The 13,170-nt window shown below is 41.5% G+C and overlaps 3 protein-coding genes and 1 pseudogene across 11 annotated transcripts in view; 2 read left to right on the top strand and 2 right to left on the bottom strand.

The window, feature by feature from the left end:
• The window catches only part of NFU1 (NFU1 iron-sulfur cluster scaffold), a 532,135-nt gene that overhangs the window by 198,275 nt on the left and 320,690 nt on the right, over positions 1 to 13,170 (bottom strand). The window lies entirely within an intron of this gene.
• The window catches only part of SNRNP27 (small nuclear ribonucleoprotein U4/U6.U5 subunit 27), a 716,203-nt gene that overhangs the window by 396,103 nt on the left and 306,930 nt on the right, over positions 1 to 13,170 (top strand). The window lies entirely within an intron of this gene.
• The window catches only part of AAK1 (AP2 associated kinase 1), a 224,816-nt gene that overhangs the window by 138,902 nt on the left and 72,744 nt on the right, over positions 1 to 13,170 (bottom strand). The gene's annotated exons all lie outside the window — the stretch shown is intronic.
• On the top strand, positions 2,207 to 3,841 carry LOC126934105 (UDP-GalNAc:beta-1,3-N-acetylgalactosaminyltransferase 1-like; annotated as a pseudogene).

Raw genomic sequence — 13,170 nt, 5'->3', positions numbered from 1 at the left:
GAGCACTATCAGCATGGAAAAAGTTAGGATTTTGTTTCTTTTTGTTTTGTTTGTTTTTGAGATAGAGTTTCACTCTGTTGCCCAGGCTGGAGTGCAGTGGTGTGACCTTGGCTCACTGCAACCTCTGCTTCCTGGGTTCAAGCGATTCTCCTGCCTCAGCCTCCTGAGTAGCTGGGATTACAGGCACGCACCACCACACCTGGCTAGTTGTTTTTGTATTTTTAGTAGAGACGGGGTTTCACCAAGTTGGCTAGGCTAGTCTCGAACTCCTGACCTCAAATGATCCATCCACCACGGCCTCCCAAAGTGTTGGGATTACAGGCATGAGCCACCATACCCAGCCTCTTGAAGGAAATTTGAAGAGCTACATGAATGATATGGATAAAGTTTTAGTGTGCTGGATATAAGATCAAACCAGCCAAAACATTCTCTTAAGCCAAAGTCTAATCTAGAGCTAGGCACTACTAACTCTCTTCAATTCTATAAGGCTGAGGAGGTAAGGAAGCTCCAGAAGAAGTCTGAAGCCAGCAGAGGTTGGTTAATGAGGTTTAAGGCAAGAAGTCATCTCTATTACATAAAAGTGCAAGGTGAGGCAGCAAATGCTGATGTAGTTGTAGCAAGTTATCCATAAGATCTAGATAAGACCATTGATGAAGGTGGCTTCACTAAACAACAGATTCTCAACAGAGATGAAAAGCCTTATATTGAAAGAAGATGCCGTCTAAGACTTTCATAGCTAGAGAGGAGAAGTCAGTGCCTGGCTTCAAACCTGAGAAGGTCAGGCTGATGCTCTTGTTAGGAACTAATGCACCTGGTGACTTTAGGTTAAAGCCAGTGCTCATTGGCCAGTCTGAAAATCCTAGGACACTTAAGAGTTATGTTAAATCTATTCTGCCTGTGCTCTATAAATGGAACAACAAGGCCTGGATGACAGCACATCTGTTTACAGAATGGTTAACTGAATAATTTAAGCCCACTGTAGACTTACTACTCAGGAAAAAAAAAATTCCTTGCAAAACATTACTGCTCCTTGACAATGCACCTAGTCATCCAAGAGCTCTGATGGAGATGCACAAGATTAACATTTTCATACCTGCTAACACAACATACATTCTGTAGCTCACGGATCAAGGAGTAATTTTGACTTTCTTTTTTTTTTTTTTTGAGACAAAATCTCACTCTGTTGTACAGGCTGGAGTACAGTGGCATAGTCTTGGCTCACTGAGACCTCGGCCTCCCGGCTGCAAGCAATTCTCCCCACCTCAGCCTCCCCAGTAGCTGGGATTACAGGCAGCTGCCACCACGCCCAGCTAATTTTTGTATTTTTACTACAGACAGGATTTCGCTATGTTGGCCAGGCTGGTCTTGAACTCCTGACCTCAGGTGATCCGCCCACCTTAGCCTCCCAAAGTGCTGGAATTACAGGCGTGGGCCACCATGCCTAGGGAATTTTGACTTTCAAGTATTATTATTTAAGAAATACATTTCATAAGGCAATAGCTGCCACAGACAAGAGATTCCTCTGATGGATCTGGGCAAAGTAAATTTAAAACCTTCTGGAAAGGACTCACCATCTTAGATATCACTAGGACCATTCATGCTTTTCTGGAGCATGGCAGGAGCTGAGCCACCAAACCTCAGGGAGTGGGCCTCTGTGACTAGCAGTTCCCTGCTCAGGTGAATGCTGGAGGAGCCTGGTGGGGCCGTGGGCGATGCGGAAGAATGCTGGGGTATGTGGTGGTGAGTCCAGGCTGAAGCTGCTTGTTGGCCACCTTGTCTTGTCCCAGGGTGCACTCTCTGCCTTCCATTGCCCACAGGAGTGGCTGGGGGCTTTTGCCATGGTGGCGGGGGAGTAGAAGGTGAGGGTGTTACCAGTGCCTGTGTTTAGGAGGTGGCTGTTTTGTTAGGAAAAGCTACTACAAAGGGAAATATTACCAAATTGTGTCTTTTTTTTTTTTTTCTGTTTTCACTGTGTTCACAGCAAATCTGAGTGTTTTACTTAAAGCGTGGAATACAGAAAACAACAAAAAACTTCAGCTAGTGCTTTAATCTCATCTGAAATTCTACAGGTGTGTGTTTTATAAGGAGTATATGGCAGAATTTTAAGCCAATCTGAGATTCTCTGTTTTTTGGTAGCATTATTTTTGAAAACTACATACTGCTAAATGTTCAACTGGTGAAACTGAAAGTATTTCATTGACAGGAAATTAATCAAGAGGAAGAACCTGCAGCTCGCACGCTTCTGAGCTGCTGTGGATGGCTCCGGCTCTCTGGACAGCCCCAGCTCCCTGGACAGCCCTTCCAAATAGGATGTCACAAGGATCCCTCACATGGGGTCTCCTGTTGCTATTGCTTCTGAGTTTCCTTGTGATGTGTTACCTCAGCCTTCCCCCACTACAATGTGACAGAACATGTAAACTGGATGTGCTTCTGGAGTATGAGACAATTTACAGACAATACCTTCGCTTTGCATTTTGAGAGCATTCAAACTGCTCTCATCAAAACCCATTTCTGTACCCAGTGCAATGGCTCATGCCTGTAATCCCAACACTTTGGGAGGCTAAGGCAGGAGGATCACTTGAACTCAGGAGTTCGAGACCAGTCTGGGCAACAGAGGGAGATCCCATCTCTACCAAAAAAAAAAAAAATTTTTTTTTTTTTTTTTAAAACAGCCAGGCATGGTGGCATGCGCCACTAGTCCCAGCTACTCGCTGGGAGGATCGCTTGGGCCCAGAAGGTCAAGGCTGCAGTGAGCCATGATCATGCCACACTGTACTCCAGCCTGGGCGACACAGTGAGATCCTGTCTCAAAATCAACCAACCAACCAACCATTTCTCGTCATCCCAGTAACCTCCCATCCCTCAAATATGAAAGCCACGCAGGCCACTGGAGTTACTTGAGATGAAAAAAAAAAGTGTTGGTGGAGATAAGAGAGTCTTACGTTATATCTGAAAGGGAAGACAAAATGTTAGCACTGTGCTTAGAGGGTGAACACCTTCTTTATGGTGACATAATGCAACCAGATGTTTTGGATACATATAATAACATGACCTTGAAAATCATTATGGTATTCAGGTGGGTAACTGAGTTTTGCCCCAATGCCAAGTACATCCTGAATACAGACACTGATGTTTCCATCAATATTTGAAATTTAGTAAAGTATCCTTTAAACTGAAACCAGAGAAGTTTTTCACAGGTTATCCTCTAAGTAACCATTATTCCTACAGAGGATTTCACCAAAAACCCCATATTTTATACCAGAAGTATCCTTTCATGGTGTCCCTCCATACTGCAGTATGTCGGGTTATATAATGTCCAGAGGTTTGGTGCCAAGGATCTATAAATGATGAGTCACGTAAAACCCATTAAGTTTGAAGACGTTTATGTTGGGATCTGTTTGAATTTCTTAAAAGTGGGTATTTATACTCCAGGTTCTCACTCTAGTGCCCAGGCTGGAGTGCAGTGGTGTGATTTCAGCTCACCGCAACGTCTGCCTCCTGGGTTCAAGTGATCCTCCCACCTCAGCCTCCCGAGTAGCTGGGACTGCAGGTGCACACCACCATATCCAGATAATTTTTGTATTTTTTGTTGAGACTGGGGTCCTGCTATGTTGCCCAGGCTGGTCTCAAACTCCTGAGCTCAAGCGATCCACTTGCCTCAGCCTCCCAAAGTGCTGGGATTATAGGTGTGAGCCGCTACGTCCCACCCCTTTTCTTTTTATGTATAGTTGATGTGGATGTCTGTCAACTCAGATGTGTGATTGCAGCCCATGACTTTTCTTTCAAGGAGATCATCACTTTTTGGTAGATTATGCTAAGGAACATCACATGCCATTATTAACTTCACATTCTACCAAAAGCCTGGAGAAGGACATGACACTTTGTGGAAAGTGTTAAAGTTGTGGAAAATTCATGGGGAGGTCCATGTGCTAGCTTACACTGAACTGAAACTCATGAAGAACCCATAAACTAGAAACTGGAGGATTAAGGTAGGATTTATTTTGACAAAATTCAAGTCAGGCTCTTTAAAGATGATATTCAAAAGAATTAAATATAAAGTAATTGGTGGGTTTTGCTAATGAAACTAATAAGACCAAACAATTTGAACATGTCCATAGACTAGAATTTCTTAAAAGTGACAGTGAATTATAAGCTCATTAGTCCATAATAAGAAAGCAATGTAGAGTTTTATTGAACAATCTAGTCACTTAATCTTGTGTATAACTTATGTGGATTACTAATTAAAAAATATATATAGTTCTGTGTAAGAAAAAAAAACTTCACTGAAATTATATCAAACAAAATTTCATCTGTTTTTGGTCATTTAGAAGGTCCTTCACGATGTTGCAGTATTTCAGAGTTATCAATTATTATTCAATATTACCTCAAACTTTCTGGGTCTGTAAATGTTATGACAGTTTCAATACCATATAAATAGAATAGCAAATCACTCTTTACATCTGATGCTTTTCCAGTTATTTCACTGATTATTATTGATAGTTCCATTAATGTAAAGTCTTAGGTTGTTATTGTGTGTCAGTAATCTCTTGGACTTTGTTAAATATTTTACTGTGGTAATAGAGAATTAAAGCAAGAAAAGCCTTAATTATTGCCTTGTTTTTTAAAATATAGTCTGCAGTGTGTGTGTGTGTGTTTGTTGTTGTTGTTTTGAAACGGGGTCTCACTCTGTCACCAAGGCTGGAGTGCAGTGGTATGATCACGGCTCACTGCAGCCTTGACCTCCCAGGTGCAATCGGTCCTCCCACCTCAGCCTCCTGAATAGTTGGAACTACAAGTGTATGCCACCACATCCAGCTAATTTTTTTTTTGTAGAGACAGAGTCTCACTATGTTGCCCAGGCTGGTCTTGAACTCCTGGGCTCAAGGGATCCTCCCTCCTTGGCCTCCCAAAGTGCTAGGATTACAGGCATGAGCCACTGGGTCCAGCCTCCCCAATGTTTTTAGATGTCACTGTCTCATTTTTCCACCTGGAAATTAGGAATAATATAGAACACCAGGCAGTATGTTTCCTTTTGGAAAGCACTTTGAAGACAAAAAAGAAAGGAGAGACTCCGATGGCTAGAATATTATGAATATTCCAGGATTGAGTTGGAAAGAGAAGACTGAAGATCAAAGTTGCATTCTTAACCTGTCTCAGTTTTTTCATACTAACAATCAGTTTGTGAATAAAGAGGAAAAAAGGAAAAAGGAAAAAAAATTCATGATTCATGAGAAGTCAAAATACCAACATTAATAGGAGTTTGGAAGAAGCTGATTCCAACTCTCATGGATGACTTTGAGGGGTTCAGGACTTCAGCAGAGGAAGTAACAACAACTACAGATGTGGTGAAAATAGCAAGAGAACTAGAATTAGACGTGGAGCCTGAAGATGTGACTGAATTGTCGCAATCTCATGATCAAACTTGAACGGATGGAAGTGGCTTCTTATGGATGGCAAAAAAAGTGGTTTCTTGAGGTGAATCTACTCCTCATTGTGATGCTGTGAACATTGTTGAAATGGCAACAAAGGATTTAGAATTACATCAACTTAGCTGATAAAGCAGCAGCAGAGTTTGGGAGGGATGACTCCAATTTTAAAGAAGCTACTGTGGGTAAAATGCTATCAAACAGCATCAAAAACTCCAGACAACTCTTCCTCTTCTTCATGAAAGGAAGAGTTAATGGATGTGGAAAACTTCCTTGTTGTCCTATTTTAAGAAACTGTCACAGTCACGCCAACTTTCAGCAACCACCACCTTGGTCAGTCAGCAGTTATCAACATCAAGGCAAGACCCTCCACCAGCAAAAAGATTACGACTCACTGAAGGCTCAGATGATTGTTAGCCTATTTAGCAATAAAGTATGTTTAAATTCAGGCATGTACATTTTTTAGACTTAACACTTAGTAGGCTTAAAACACTTAGTAGACTATAGTACAGTGTAAATATAACTTTTATATGTACTGGGAAACCAAAAAATGTGTGTGACTCGCTTTACTGTGACATTTGCTTTATTGCAGGGGTCTGGAACCCTGCAATAGCTAAAGTGTGCCCAAGTATACCACTGGGTGTTTTTAACATTTCTTCATATTATATACAGTTCTGGACTCTCTGACATATTAAAAACTGCTTGTGTGACTCATACAACTGCAGCCTTAGCATTGATAGCATAAGCTGTATAACTGGGCTCAGTAGAGAGCTGTCTGATAAGATGAGTCTGTAGCCAGAAGCAATGCTTGTTTATAGGTGATTCAGCACAGAGGCAGTTTATTGGGACTCCAACTGACAGCATCTTAGAGGCAAAGACAAAGGATGAAAGAGCCAAAGATAGAACAGAGCCATCGGCCAAAGCCCCAAGGGGCACTTATGACCAGAATAAACTGGGTGGACCCATCTTGAGCCCTGGGTGACCAAAATAGGAGCCCAAGGGTTACAAGCTACAGCCAATCACTATTCTCAAGAGTATGACTAGATTTCAGTTAACCTTTGCAAAGACAAAATCCAAAGACCGTAAGTAGTGAGTTAAAAAAAAGAAAAAAAAAAAATTGGCTTATCTGCCTAAATGGACCGAATGGTTCACTTTCTCTTGGCTTCATTCTAGCTCCAAGGGGTAGAGTCTATTCACTTTGCACGTCTCAGTTTGTTGCTTCAAATGGATGGACATTAACATTAGGACATGAAAGTTTGGTAAGGAACAGGATTTATATACAAAGTATCACCCTAAAAATTATTTACTGATTACAAAGTGAAAAATAGTAACTTAACAGTGGAGAAGCCTGGCAGATACCAGTTAACTAGATGATTTAGGTTGGTTATCAGTGATGGGACAAGTAGGCATCAGGACCTCTTGTTATGATGCACCTAGAAAGACACATCATTGCAGTATTCCAGTCAAAAACACATACCTTAAATCTAAGCACAGGGAACAGCAAAATCACTCAAATTAAGGAACATCCTATAAAGTAGAATTGGCCTGTACACTAAAAATGTCAAGGTCATGAAAGACAACGTAAGATTAAGGAGCTGTTCCAGATTAAAAGAGATTTAAAAGACATGACAACTAAATACAATGTTTGATCCTAGATTAAATCCTGAACTGAGGGAAAATGTTTTTCTTTTGCTACAATGGACATGACTGGGACAATTAGTAAAATTTGAATAAGCAGATTAGATAACAGTTTATATCAAAGTTAATATCCTGATTGTGACATCTATACTTTGTTTTTTATTTAGATTATTTTTTTAAGGAAATATACACTAAAATGTTTATATTATATACTGTAAATAATTGTAAAGGGATATTATATATTATGTGGCTGACTTTTAAGTAACTCAGAAAAATATGTGAATAAAGATGGAATGATAAAACAAATGTAGCAAAATATTAACCATTGGTGAATCTGGGTGAAGAGTATATGGGAATCTTTTATATCATTTTTCTACTGTTTATGTAACTGAAATTCTTTCAAAATGAAATTTTTAATTAAGAAAAGAAAAGGACAAGAGGAGTGAAAAGTCCAGCCCCCTGAGGCGTTCCTGGCCACAGAGACTCAGGGTTCCGAGGCTGGCCTTCCTCCTTTGATACTGCAGTGACAAACAGGATGAGCAAAGACCTGGGAGCTGTGCAGATCTGGGTTCCAATCATTGTGCCTCACACAAACTAAGCTCACTAAAAAAAGATGGTATTTATTATTTCAAATTTTTAAAAAGCAACAGAAAAATATGAAAGGCTTCCTCATTTATTTTATGGAGCAAGTTAAGTACAGCCCTAATACCAAAACTCTGGCATTCAGTACAGGAGAAAAGAAAACTGTATATTATCCCATTTACAAATTACTAGTACACTGAATCAGGCAGTACATTAAAAGAATAGGACACCATGGCAAAATCAAGTTGGTTCAGAAAAGTAAGGATGAATGGATGGAAGGATGGACAAATATCAAGAAATTCATTAAAATAATTTATCAGTTATGGAAGTCAAAAAAGACAAAGACTTAGAAATTCAATAAAGAGGCATTTTCAATATTTGAACATCTTTTCCTTACTTTTAAATGTTTATTTTTCCAGTGGGACTGTTTGTAACTTTTCTGATTACAAAAGTAATCATGATTATTGTAAAAATTTTCAAGTAAGGCAGAAGTGGGTAGAATAGAGTTTCCTCACAGTCCATAACACTGTGGAGTCTTTCCAGCTTGTGAAAGCATCTTTACAAGTAGGTAGATCTTGAGCCAGCAAGCAAGACACAGAGGAGAGAGAGAGAACCCTATTCTGAGAACAAAAGGCAATTCCTCTGTTAGTTTGCAGGCTCTCACAAAGCATACCACTGATAAAATGGAGTCCACACTATCACCTCCCTTTCCATGATCTTCCCCCTCCTGCCTAACCAGCCATCACTCCAGAAGGTCACAAATCCACATGTGAGTCACTTCAGAGCAGCTCTCCTCACATGTAGGTTCTCACCACTCAGATACTATCCATCCTCAGCTATGAAGGGCTCTGTGTAGAAAGATAACAGGGTACAAAATATAAGATTTTAAGAGAGAACATTTAGGAATACAATTTGAAAGATGGGGAAATTAGAGAATTAAGGAGATACCGTGCAGAATTAAAATCATCATCATCATCATCTGCTTTGCAGACTACACAGTGTAAGAAGCATATTATTTAGAGAACATTTGTGTTTAAATTCTCCGGTGTTTCAGGAGTTGGCAGCAGGTTTTCAGAACACAGACATCATTTGAGTCATGAAGAGAATTGGAAGCCTGATGCACTGATGCTGTTTTCTATCTGTGGCTGAAAAATGAGGCATTTTCCGATAATAAGAGATACAGAATCCAAGAGGAAGCATACCCACTTCCAGTTTCAAATAACTTCCCTTGCAAAAGGCAAAGATCCTTCTGAAACTAGGTTAGAGAGTCTGATCTCATCCCTTCAGAACAACCAGAGCTCAAGGTTGCAGTAATCTGACTCTCCAGTGTTATTTTGACCAACTTCATAAAAACAAAAGCTACCTTTGATGCACCTCAATGCCTAGTCAACTCACCAGAGAATCAAATATTAAAAATTAATCAGGCTGGTCAGACACCATTCAATGTCAGGCAGCTTTACACAGGAGATGGAGCTCTGGGGTGACGCAGAGTGAATGCTTATCTTTCATGTTGTCATGAACTTGTACGATTTAGCTCACGGCCTATTTCTTCTCCTGGTCATGTCTAATTCTGGGTGGGCAGCTCTGCAAAGGCTGAGCAGCCAAGCTTCCATGTGGCCTCATTGCTTTCATGCTTCTCCTCTCCAACTGTTCCTCTCCTCCTCTAGGTCACGACACCTCCAAATGCTCATTGCTAACTCATCCTCTTATCTTCTTGCCTCACCATAGTATCAGTGGACAAAATCCACAAGCTCGTAAGGTTCAAAGCCATCACCTCTATTCTGAAGTAGACACTGAAGGAACATGCGAGCTGACACAGGGGTGGGATTTCACAGGATGGAAAAAGAGAGGGACACACCAGGCTGAGGCAGAGACTTTAAAAACATGCGGAGGATGACTGGGGAAGTGGCAAGCGGTCCAGTGGGGCTGCACCTTAGGATCCAATACAGCTCTAGCTCTGGCGCTGCTTCTCCCGGGTGCCACATCCCAACTGCACCCCAGCCTCTCTGCATGGAGTCCCTCAGATACCTCACACTAAACATACCCTAGCCAAAACCTTTCTCCTTCTTGACTCTAAATTTTGGCTAATGGAGCCACCATGCTTTCGGTCAGTCAAGCTGAAAACTTAAGTCACCTCAGACTCTTCCCTCTCTGTCTCAACACACAGTACTTCAACAATTTGCATCAATGCTTCTCCAAAATGCTCTTGAATCCATTCCCTACTCTCAATTCTTCCTACCACTAATTTCAGCCTTATGTCTCACCTGGGCTTTTACAGAGCCCCAGCATGTGCCACACAAACTCGCACTCTTCCCTGGAGTCAGTCCAGTCCTTGTGTCACTATGAAGCCCTCCCTACCCCAGCAGTTTGTCCCCTTTTTCCTTGCTCTCACATTGCTGCGTACCTACCTTTACTACTAAAAGCCAGCACACAGAATGATCACTACTTAAAACATGTCTGTTTCCTCCATTCAACAGCAAATTTCTCAAGGGTAGACACTGTGTTTTGTAACTTCTGAAAAAGATGCCTCCCAAGCATCTTACATGGTATCTGAACATAGCATTTCACAATGAAATCATGGTAAACTAGTGGAAACCCTAACTATTCTCCCTGCTCTGCCTTTTCCTTCTTATGCATTTTTTTCTAACTTTTTATTTTGAATTAAGTACAGATTCACAGGAAGTTGTGAAAATAGTGCAGAGAAGATCCATGAACCCTTCATCCAGTTTCCCCCAATGGTGACATTTACAACATCAAAACCAGGAAACTGCCACTGGCACAATCTACAGAACTTATTCACTCCAGGCTGAGGCAGAGACTTTAAAAGCAGGCTGAGGATGTTTTACACCAGTTTTACATGCACTCATATGTATGTGTAGTTGTATGTAAATTTATAATGTGCAGATTTGTGTAACCACAACCACAGTCAAGATACAGAAACTGTTCCATCACCACAAAGATCCCTTGTGCTGCCTCTTTATAGTCATCCTCCTCCCCTATCTTCCCCCGGCCCCTACACTGCCCCTAATTCCTGGCAACCACTAATATGTTTTCCATCTCTTCTACGGACACTTTCAACAGTGTCCCATTGCCTAGAGAAGAAGGTTCATAGACCTCATCTGTGGCATTCAAGGCCTTTAGGATGTGATCTAAAGCTACTGTTCAGCCCATTCCTCCCCTCCACCCCCATAAACTCACTATTCCAGCTACGCAGGACAATTCACAGTCCTAGGAACATGCTTTGCACTTTCCTCCCTTTGTATCTTTGCTCATGTTGTTTCTATGTCTAACCTTCTCTCCCTGCTTATTCACTCAGAAGAGCCATCTTTAAGGTTCAGCATAAATATCATATTTACAAAAAGCTGCTTCCTGATTTCTACCATCCCCAAGCAACTGTTTTTTCTCATCTCTGTAATCCCTCTCTTATAGCACTCAAGTCACAAGATTATTGTGTGTCCATGTCTTCCCCACTTGACCACGAACCAACTGAACACAGGGATGTGTATTATTCACTTTTGTCTTCACAAGACCTCGGCAGTTTGACTCCACAGACTTTCACAAATCCTTCCCTTGTACTACCTGTCACTCGCTGCACTTAGTGCTGGAGATAAAGATAAATATCCCCTGATGAGACTTACTAGGGGCTAGTACCTCAATGTCTGACTCACTGAGGATACACACAGCAACTTCTTGAATGAATGAATGATAAAAATCTGGAGGTCACTTGAAAACATAAGGCTCAGTGATCTAGAACAGACATACATCAACCTGCTGCCGCTGAATGACACTAGAAGCCACCAATCATTGATCACTCAATAAATGCTTACAAAGTGACTACTGCATGACAAGCACCTCTCTACGTGTTGGAGATACAGCAATAAACAAAACTGACACAAATCTCTGCCCTCATGGAGCTTGCACTCAAGCAGGGAGACAGGCCATAAAATAAATACATACATTAAAAAGTAGGTTAGAGGCTAAGTGTGGTAGCTCACACCTATAATCCCAACACTTTGGGAGACCTAAGGGGAAAACTGCTTGAGCTCACAAGTTCAAGACTAGCCTAGGTAACCAGGTGAAACCCTATCTTTACAAAAAATACAGAAATTAGCCGGGCGTGGTGGTGCATGCCTGTAGTCCCAGCTACTTGGGAGGCTGAGGTGGAAGGATGGCTTGAGCCCAAGAGGCAGAGGTTGCAGTGAGCCAAGATCGCACAACTGCACTCCAGTCTTTTCTCAAAAAAAGAAAAAAAAAAAAAGTGGGTTAGATTGTGATAAAGGCTGTGGAGAAAAATAAAGCAAGAAGGTTTAACAGGGAGTGTTATGTGGGGGAAGAGGGTGAAGAATTTCAAATTAAGGGTCAGAGAAGGGTTCCCCAAGAAGGTGATACATAAGCAAAACTGTGAAGGGGCGAGTGGGCATAGCATGGGGCTATTTGGAGGAAGAGAACCCCAGGGAGAGGGAAGGACAGGCAGGAGCACACCTGGCATACTCAAGGACTAAAAAGAAGGGTGGAGCAGGTGAATATCAGAAAATGAGCTCAGTAAGGTAAAGGTAGAAGGAGGAGTCATTGTATGGCCTTGTAAGAAACAGGAAAGACTTTGCCTTGATTTCTGATGATGCTTTAATGCTTTATCTCTTCTACTTTTCTTTCCCGTGAGTATTTGGTTATTCTCTATGACCCCCACAAGCCCCCAAAATGGTACTCAGGAATAAAATAATTTATCAAACACAGATAACGACTACTGCCAGCTACCGGATACAAAATCTATTAAACATGGTCATCAAGAGGTGGGACAGTATCATTAAAGCCTTCTAGATTACACTTATCATAAGTCAACCTATTTCTAACTCAGTAATTTTTTTAAATTGATTTTTCCTTGAATCGTAAGAGTAGTGATACAAGAGAAACTCTCTCCTCTACAACTCAATCAATCAGGCCAGTGGTTGGATCATCCAGCATGTGGGCAGAGATTAGCCATGACCACTCAGCTTGCTGTGAGCAGATATATGTTCTACAGCAGGGAGGGGGAAGAGCCTGATAATCTCATCAGGAGGAGTTGGTCAAAAGAACTGTCTTATGGGACCTCTGGGTACAATGGCAACAGGGGAACACATGTTTCCTGCCCCCAGGTCCTTTTAAAATAAACTAAAGGCACATAAAAATAGAGAAAAATATGCATTTGGGTTGGAAACCAGGAAGGATGCCATCCCACCTGCCTAGAACTTTGAAGAATATCTGCTAGATTTAGTCAAGATGGAGCAGGACCAAAGAAAGCCCAGCTAGCTTTCTAAGAAGCAATGTGTCCTGGCAATAAATGCAGGCAGCACCTGCAGGACACAAAAGAAGGCTAGGTCAGCAGACACAGAACTGCTATAACACAACCCAAGGCCCACACCAACAGCCTTCCTCAGAGCCTTGAGCAGATATTCACCCACCCAGCTCCTTGCCCAGGCCAACAGCTTGGCAGAGAGAGTGGCACTCAAGGGCTAGGTCTGGCATGGGCAGCCAGTGTAAACTCAGT

The sequence above is a fragment of the Macaca thibetana genome, chromosome 13 (assembly GCF_024542745.1).
Source record: "Macaca thibetana thibetana isolate TM-01 chromosome 13, ASM2454274v1, whole genome shotgun sequence".
Taxonomy (NCBI): domain Eukaryota; kingdom Metazoa; phylum Chordata; class Mammalia; order Primates; family Cercopithecidae; genus Macaca; species Macaca thibetana.
Note: the sequence above shows the minus strand (reverse complement) of the source record. Positions and strands in the feature narration are given on the sequence as shown.